The 6,712-nt window shown below is 41.4% G+C and overlaps 1 protein-coding gene across 1 annotated transcript in view; it reads right to left on the bottom strand.

Annotated features, from left to right (window-relative positions):
* Positions 1-6,203, bottom strand: part of LOC135091724 (uncharacterized) — a 170,726-nt gene extending 164,523 nt beyond the window's left edge. The window contains exon 1 of the mRNA XM_063989633.1: positions 5,330-6,203. The gene's annotated coding sequence lies outside the window, so the exon portion shown is untranslated. The remainder of the gene's footprint in view (positions 1-5,329) is intronic.
* Between the last annotated feature and the right edge of the window lie 509 nt (positions 6,204-6,712).

The raw sequence follows: 6,712 nt of genomic DNA, 5'->3' as shown, positions 1-6,712 counted from the left end.
TTTATTTATTTATTTATTTTTCCCTTTTACTAATTTAATGGGAAGTTAGGAATGATCACGTTGATACAGTAAGGTACAGTAAGTTTATGAGTACTTCGTAATGTTTTGTGGGCAGTAAAGTTCCTGCGGTGATTTAACTCTCTTCTTTATGGATAAACAATAATATCTCTTAGGTAGGTAAATTTCCTAATTGAGCGTCATTTTCTGTGGGGATGCTAACCATTAAGAAAGAGCTTTGAAACATTAGATGACTTAATGAATAGGAATGACAGGTGATATAGACAGTAGATATGTTTTATACAGAGACTGTCACGTGTAGGACTTCTTACAACTTCACCGTATTTTCTAATGTTCCCGTGTTCTTATATTTTATTCTGAGAAGATAATGATACTAACTACTAAGAAAGAGGCTTAAAAGATTACATAACTTAATGAGAAGGAATGGACATAGATAAGCCTGTTTTATACATAGATTGCCACGTGTAGGTCTGGTGGGTGGCTTCTTACAGCTTCCCTTATTTGCTGATGTTCCTGTGTCCTTATATTTTATTCCGAGGGGAAGGTAAGTCTTTCAAAGTGTAACGGCAATATTTTAGGGCACAGCAGCTCAATTCTCTGAGGAACTAGGAGGGAACGCGGGGCTCTGGATATTTACAGATAAATCGCAAAACCATGAACTACACAATGTTAGGAACGACAGGTAGAAATTGTATATTGCCTCGATATTTTAAGCCAGTGTGAGTTTTCTTATTATCTTTTTACACCTCCAATACGCTCCTGACTCGTATTTCGACTTGGGGAAAGAAATGTGGGTGAATTATTATAGTGGTGCGGTGTCCCGTTTTCTCTCACAACTCCAGCTGGCCCTTGTGATGTAAGTTTTAGATCCATCTTGGCGTGAATTATGAAGGACGCTTGTGCGGTGATACTGATTTGAGGGGAAGCTCGCTGGCTACCTTTGATTTCCCCTCGCCAGGAACCGTGTGGCTGGAACCGTAATGAACGCAACGAAGAAATATGAAAACCACGTTGTATGCACTGAAATTCCACTCATGATTGCTTCCAAACAGGACTATAGGTAATTTTTGCTCTTATTTACCCTGGTTGTAAAAGAACATTTAGAGAAAAGATACAAAAAAAAGATACATAACGCGCACTTAAACACCACTTATAATCTGAAATAGTACGTAAAAGTAGGAATATTTTCTCACTGAACATTACGTATAACTCTTAAAAAAAAAGAGACGAAGCGAAACCAAATGAAAAACGACATTTCGTGATACTTAAATTCCCCTCGCGTCGTGAAATAGTACTCAAAGTTACGAACCATTATGCACCTTGATTATGTCCCGTGAAGCATCTGTCGGGGAATTACAATGTTTGGTGTGAGAGTTTCGGTTTGGACAAGGAGGGTGTGGGCTTGATTGTTGCTCTAGGAATGATCTCTCTCTCTCTCTCTCTCTCTCTCTCTCTCTCTCTCTCTCTCTCTCTCTCTCTCTCTCTCTCTCTCTCTCTCTCTTCTTGCACACGCACAAAAAAAAAAAAAAATGTTGTATGTAACTTGAAATATACATGGAGGAAGAATGTGAACTGTGAACACGCCTCACGTCCATTGCAGCACGAGTTTGAGGTCTTGCTTTGGACAAGAGAGATGCATTATCAATTCGCTACCAAGAGAGGAAATTTTCTTTTTTTTTTAACATTTGTAACAAGAAATATCAGTCGTGGCTGTATAATACTTCTATTTCAGTTTGGGACAAGAATATTATGCACTTTACTGGCGCCACTGAAAAAAAAAAAGGAAAGGATTTTAAGCATCGTTTGTAGCTTGAAATATGTATCGTGGAAGTAGATTTCAATTTGGGATAAGAACGTTGTACTCTTCACTATAGCGCCATTGAGAGAAGAAAAGCTTCGAAGTACCTTTTGTAGCATGAAATATCGATCACGGACGACGCGCAGTGTTTGGCGTGAGATTCGTGAACCAGGCTAAGAATCTATACACTTCATTATGGCTCCACTATCACCGCAGGAGAGGGAGCCGCCTTGAGATATCGTTCATTCTCGCCTCTCCCTGTTGTTGAGTGGCGTTAAACCCTCGCAGGCAAGAGATGGCACGTGCGGCAGTGAAAAGAAGACATATGTGTTTTCCATTACAGCCTGATAACCCGGACTTAAGCTATTAATCATGGCCTGGGCTGCGGGGAGGGAAGGAACGCCGGGGAGGGAAAGACTTACACCATTCTGAAAATTGGTGTTTTTTTATCGCCTCCCCGAACGTAATTTTTAATGATGCCAACCTTCCTTTTCGCCAGTGTCATACCTGCTCCTCACCTGCGCCGTAATTGGAAGCTACGGCCCGCCACTACGGTGCAGGTAAGTACACGATGATGACGAAGACTGATGCGCCCTAAAACTTCAATTAAAGTCGAAACTCATCTGTGCCACTCTTTCCCGATACTTACCGCATACCTGTGCATTACAGTGTACTTGGAAATCAATTTATGTACAGCTTAGAGTGGACATGCGCAGGACATGAAACGTGCCGAATAGATGATGGATGGACGGTTTCAACAAAGAAGGCGATTTAGTATAAGTGAACAAAGGCAAGACAAATAGGCGGTGAGACTTGAAGTTTTCTTTGATACGACTGAATAGACTGGCTGAGATAGGAAGTGCAGTTGAAATCATGGAGGCTGATGATAAGGAAGAGGAAGAAAAGAAGAAGGTAAAGGAGGAGGAGGAGGAGGAGCAGAAGGAGGAGGAGGAGGAGGAGGAGGAGGAGGAGGAGGAAAACCTGACATAACTCCCTAACTCATCTACACTAACATTCACACGCAGTACCTTGTCAATCTTCCTACCTCTCTCTTCTCTTCACACACACACACACACACACACACACACACACACACGTACCCACCTGTACCGCAGCTCTCACAGCCCCCACCACTTACAACCCGGGATTCGTCTGGTATAAGAATTACTGCAGAGCTTTGAGCCGTCAGCCGTCGCTACCAGTGGTGCTGCACGTGTTATTGAAAGTCCCGCCGATAATAGGGAAGCGTCGTAAATATAGAAAGAACCGTAAGGACTGTTAGAATCCCCCCGTAAGGACCCCCACCGTTAAGGACCCCCAGTTGTCGAGGTAGCAGTGAAAGCAGGGTCGTTAATGGAGAGGCTTGCCTTCACCACACCGCCATACAGACTCAGCCACGTAAATTCAGTGCAGTTTTCATTCCCTTGAAGCTCCGAGTGAACCCTCCCGCCGCTGCTGTTGTGAGGCCGCGATGATTCCATTCTATTTCTGTCCGTTTTTATGAGTTGGCAGAGTGTAGAAATTATTTCACACGTTGAAATAAGCGGTTTACTTCATTTCCTGCCTCGTGTGTAAATAATGTATGGGGATTGCGGTGGAGGGCAGGTGAGGCTCCTTCATTATACATAGCATGCCATGGACGTGACAAGGTATGAGAGGATCGGCCGCTTCAAAATCCATTAAATCCACAAAAAGTCAAGCTCATAATGATAATCCGTCCCTGTGATAATAGTTTTGTTTTTTTTTTCTAAATTGGCCGATTAACTGAATGACGTTGTAATAATTGTGTCACATGGTGCTTTAATGTTTCAAGAGGATTCGAAAATCGTCAAATATGGAAGGGGAAAAAAAAACATCATTTCCCAATAAAAAAATAAATAAAAAAGTTGATTTGAAGTTAAATAAAAAACGTAAATTTTCCAGTTTTCCAGATGCCAAAAATAAAATCCACCTTGAAGAGCTCCGGTGAGAAAAAAATATAGGGCAAAATATTTCAGAGTATACAAGGACAATAATGAAAGAACAAAGGGAACGGCACTGAGAAATTAAACAAAGAACCCAACCAAGAAAAGAGAGAGACTTTGGAGAATCTTAAGAAATATTGAATCTGTACAAATCCCTGTCTTCTCTCCTCCTCCTCCTCCTCCTCCTCCTCCTCCTCCTCCGCCTCCGCCTCCGCCTCTTTCTCTTCTTATATTGTGTATTACTTGGACGATGAAACTCATAACACCTTAGTGACTAAATCAAAATAAAAGGAAACGAAATGGAGGAGGAAAGGAAAGAATGAAATTAAAAGAAAAGCATAATAACAAGAGGAATTATTAGACAAAAGCAGCAAAAGAGGAACGCACGAAAGAAAAAAAGAATGAGAAGTGAAAAACAAAATTAATTCTTAAGTCGAGAAGAAGTTAAGAAGCAGTAGGGAAGGAATGATGAAAGGAATCTTTAACTAAATAATAATCGAAATTTAACTGTACGTAACCCCACCAACAATTCATTCTTCGCAGCCTTACACAGCCTGACATTCTCTGGTTTACTTTCTTACGCAGAGTTTTGAATTGGCAGCTATTTTTTTTTTCCAAGCTTCAGGTTACTACAGAATTCTTAGCAGAGCCTCGTGCGCCACTCCATCCCCCGAGGCAACAATGAGAGCAGGTTAAAGTGGCTTCGATTGACGCCAAAGGAGGTTCAGAAGCCTTATAGCGTACTTGAATCGTATTACGGCAGACTAATTAATATATAGAGATGGAGGTGAATTGGTAGATACTAATATATGTAGATGGACTGGTTGGTTGATATACAGACAGACAGATAGATAGATACAGAGACACTTACTACGAAAATATAAAGATAGATAGACTGGTACATGGATACGCTATAGATGCAGATACGTAAATAATTAATGATAGATAGATAGATAGACGGATTGATAAATAGATAGATTGATAGAAACAGAAAACAACCAAACATCTAATTCTTTTCCTCAAAAAAAAATAAATAAATAAGGTTATATATAAAAGTTTGGCGGAGGTTGTGTAAACTTAAGCATTTGTTAATGGACGAAATGTGGATTAGTAGGAAGACTTTTGGGTAAATCTTCAACTCTCCTCTAAAAACTAATCTTCGGAAGGGATTAAATATTTAGGTTCTGCCGTGAATCCCACTCGTCTGTTCCCACCTCATTTCTCACCTGTAATCTCGAATACCAACACCTGGTGACTTATAAGGTAATGAAGAAAAGTTTATGAAATACAACAAAAAAACAATAATCAACCGTTACGTGAATATTTTATAACCGGATCGAAAATTAAGGTATATTAAAAAAAACAGTGAACTTGAGTGACGATAGAAAAAAAATAGCGAAGAAAAAATAAAGAAAACAGGAGCCAGGGAATGTCCAAGTATGAAATTTCAATGAGGGCAAAGAAATCTTGAGGGAAAATAATGTTTGGTGTGACTCGCGACTCAGGAAAGTTTGGCGGCGGTGAGAGAGCAAAGTAACTTTTTACTCACCCCGCTTCCTGTCCTGCTGTCTTGTGACTGGGGCGTGAAGGGGTGACGGGATAAGGAGGAACTGTGTAGCAGAAAGAGGCGGATGTGGAGGTGATACTGGACCCTTTAACACTGACTGACACCTTCTTTCTTCCTTCAGTGCTCTCCTCTCCCTCCTTCAGCGTCCTGACGGAGGGAAAAAGAGAAGCGAAGCGTTTGCTGATGCCTAAGGGCGGCGGGTTTCTATGTTTAGTTTCAGGGTTAAATTGACGAGTTTCTGAGGAGTGTATTATGTCGTGGTTCTTATCCTCACTGTTCTTTGCGAGTTTTACAAGAGGCGGTCGAAAGAAGTTCCAAGTTTGCTAGTTAGTGCGTTACGAGCACGGCAAGTTGTCTCGGGAGCCACACACTCGGCCGCTTGTTCTTCACGTACTCTGGTGCGGTCATGGCAGGAGGCGGTGCGGGCCAGGAAGGGAGGTTTGAAGGGCGCCAACACTTGGAGCTCAGGAACGATACGTCTTCCCTCCACGGAAGTCAGGCGGACACTGACGATGGTCTCGACTCAGCCTGGCCCAGCCGCCTCCGCCTCGACCACCACCATCACCACTTTACTCCTCCTCCACCTCCCCATCCTATTTCCTTCGATCCTATCTTTTTTTTCCTATCATCATATATTGACCTGGTGTTTGTCTGCGATGTTATCTGTCTTGCCTCTCACCGCATCCTCTTCCATAAGAATAATTCCTGCGTTCGTAATTCCATATTCCTCCAGACTCGTGCGGCCATTTCTCTCTCTCTCCCCTCTCGTTCCTCTTCCTCCCCCTGCTCCTCCTCGTCGTATACTTCATCGTCACGAGATGCTTCCTCCTCTTCTTCATCGTTCTTATCATCATAATTAATCTCAAATTTCTACCTTCGTATAATCGTGAATAAATTTTTACTCAACAGCCCATCGCTTATGAAAAAGGGAAAAAATTCGCGGGCATCCAGACAGAGCTCTCCTGCCATCAAAGAGCCGCGCACCGCTTACAAAAATGACTGACGGGAATGCAGACAGATTATCCTGCTGCAAAACTTCCTCCTTTAAGTTCACAGGACCTATTTTTTGGGGGGAGAGGGTGGGAGCGCCAAGGTTTTTTTTTTTTTCTGTCTAATCGCAAGTCCAGTTGTGCTAAGAGGTGTGTGTGTGTGTGTGTGTGTGTGTGTGTGTGTGTGTGTGTGTTTGTGTGTGTGTTTGCCTAAAACTTATATTTCTATTTATTTTCTTTTGCTTATTTTCATTTTTATCTATTCGTTTTATTTTTTTATTTAGGTAATTTCATCTTATTTATTTGTTTTCTTATAATTTAATAGTTTTTTTTATTTACGTATTTTATTTTATATATGTATTCATTTATTTATCTA

Source organism: Scylla paramamosain, chromosome 38 (assembly GCF_035594125.1).
Source record: "Scylla paramamosain isolate STU-SP2022 chromosome 38, ASM3559412v1, whole genome shotgun sequence".
Classification (NCBI taxonomy): Eukaryota; Metazoa; Arthropoda; class Malacostraca; order Decapoda; family Portunidae; genus Scylla; species Scylla paramamosain.
Note: the sequence above shows the minus strand (reverse complement) of the source record. Positions and strands in the feature narration are given on the sequence as shown.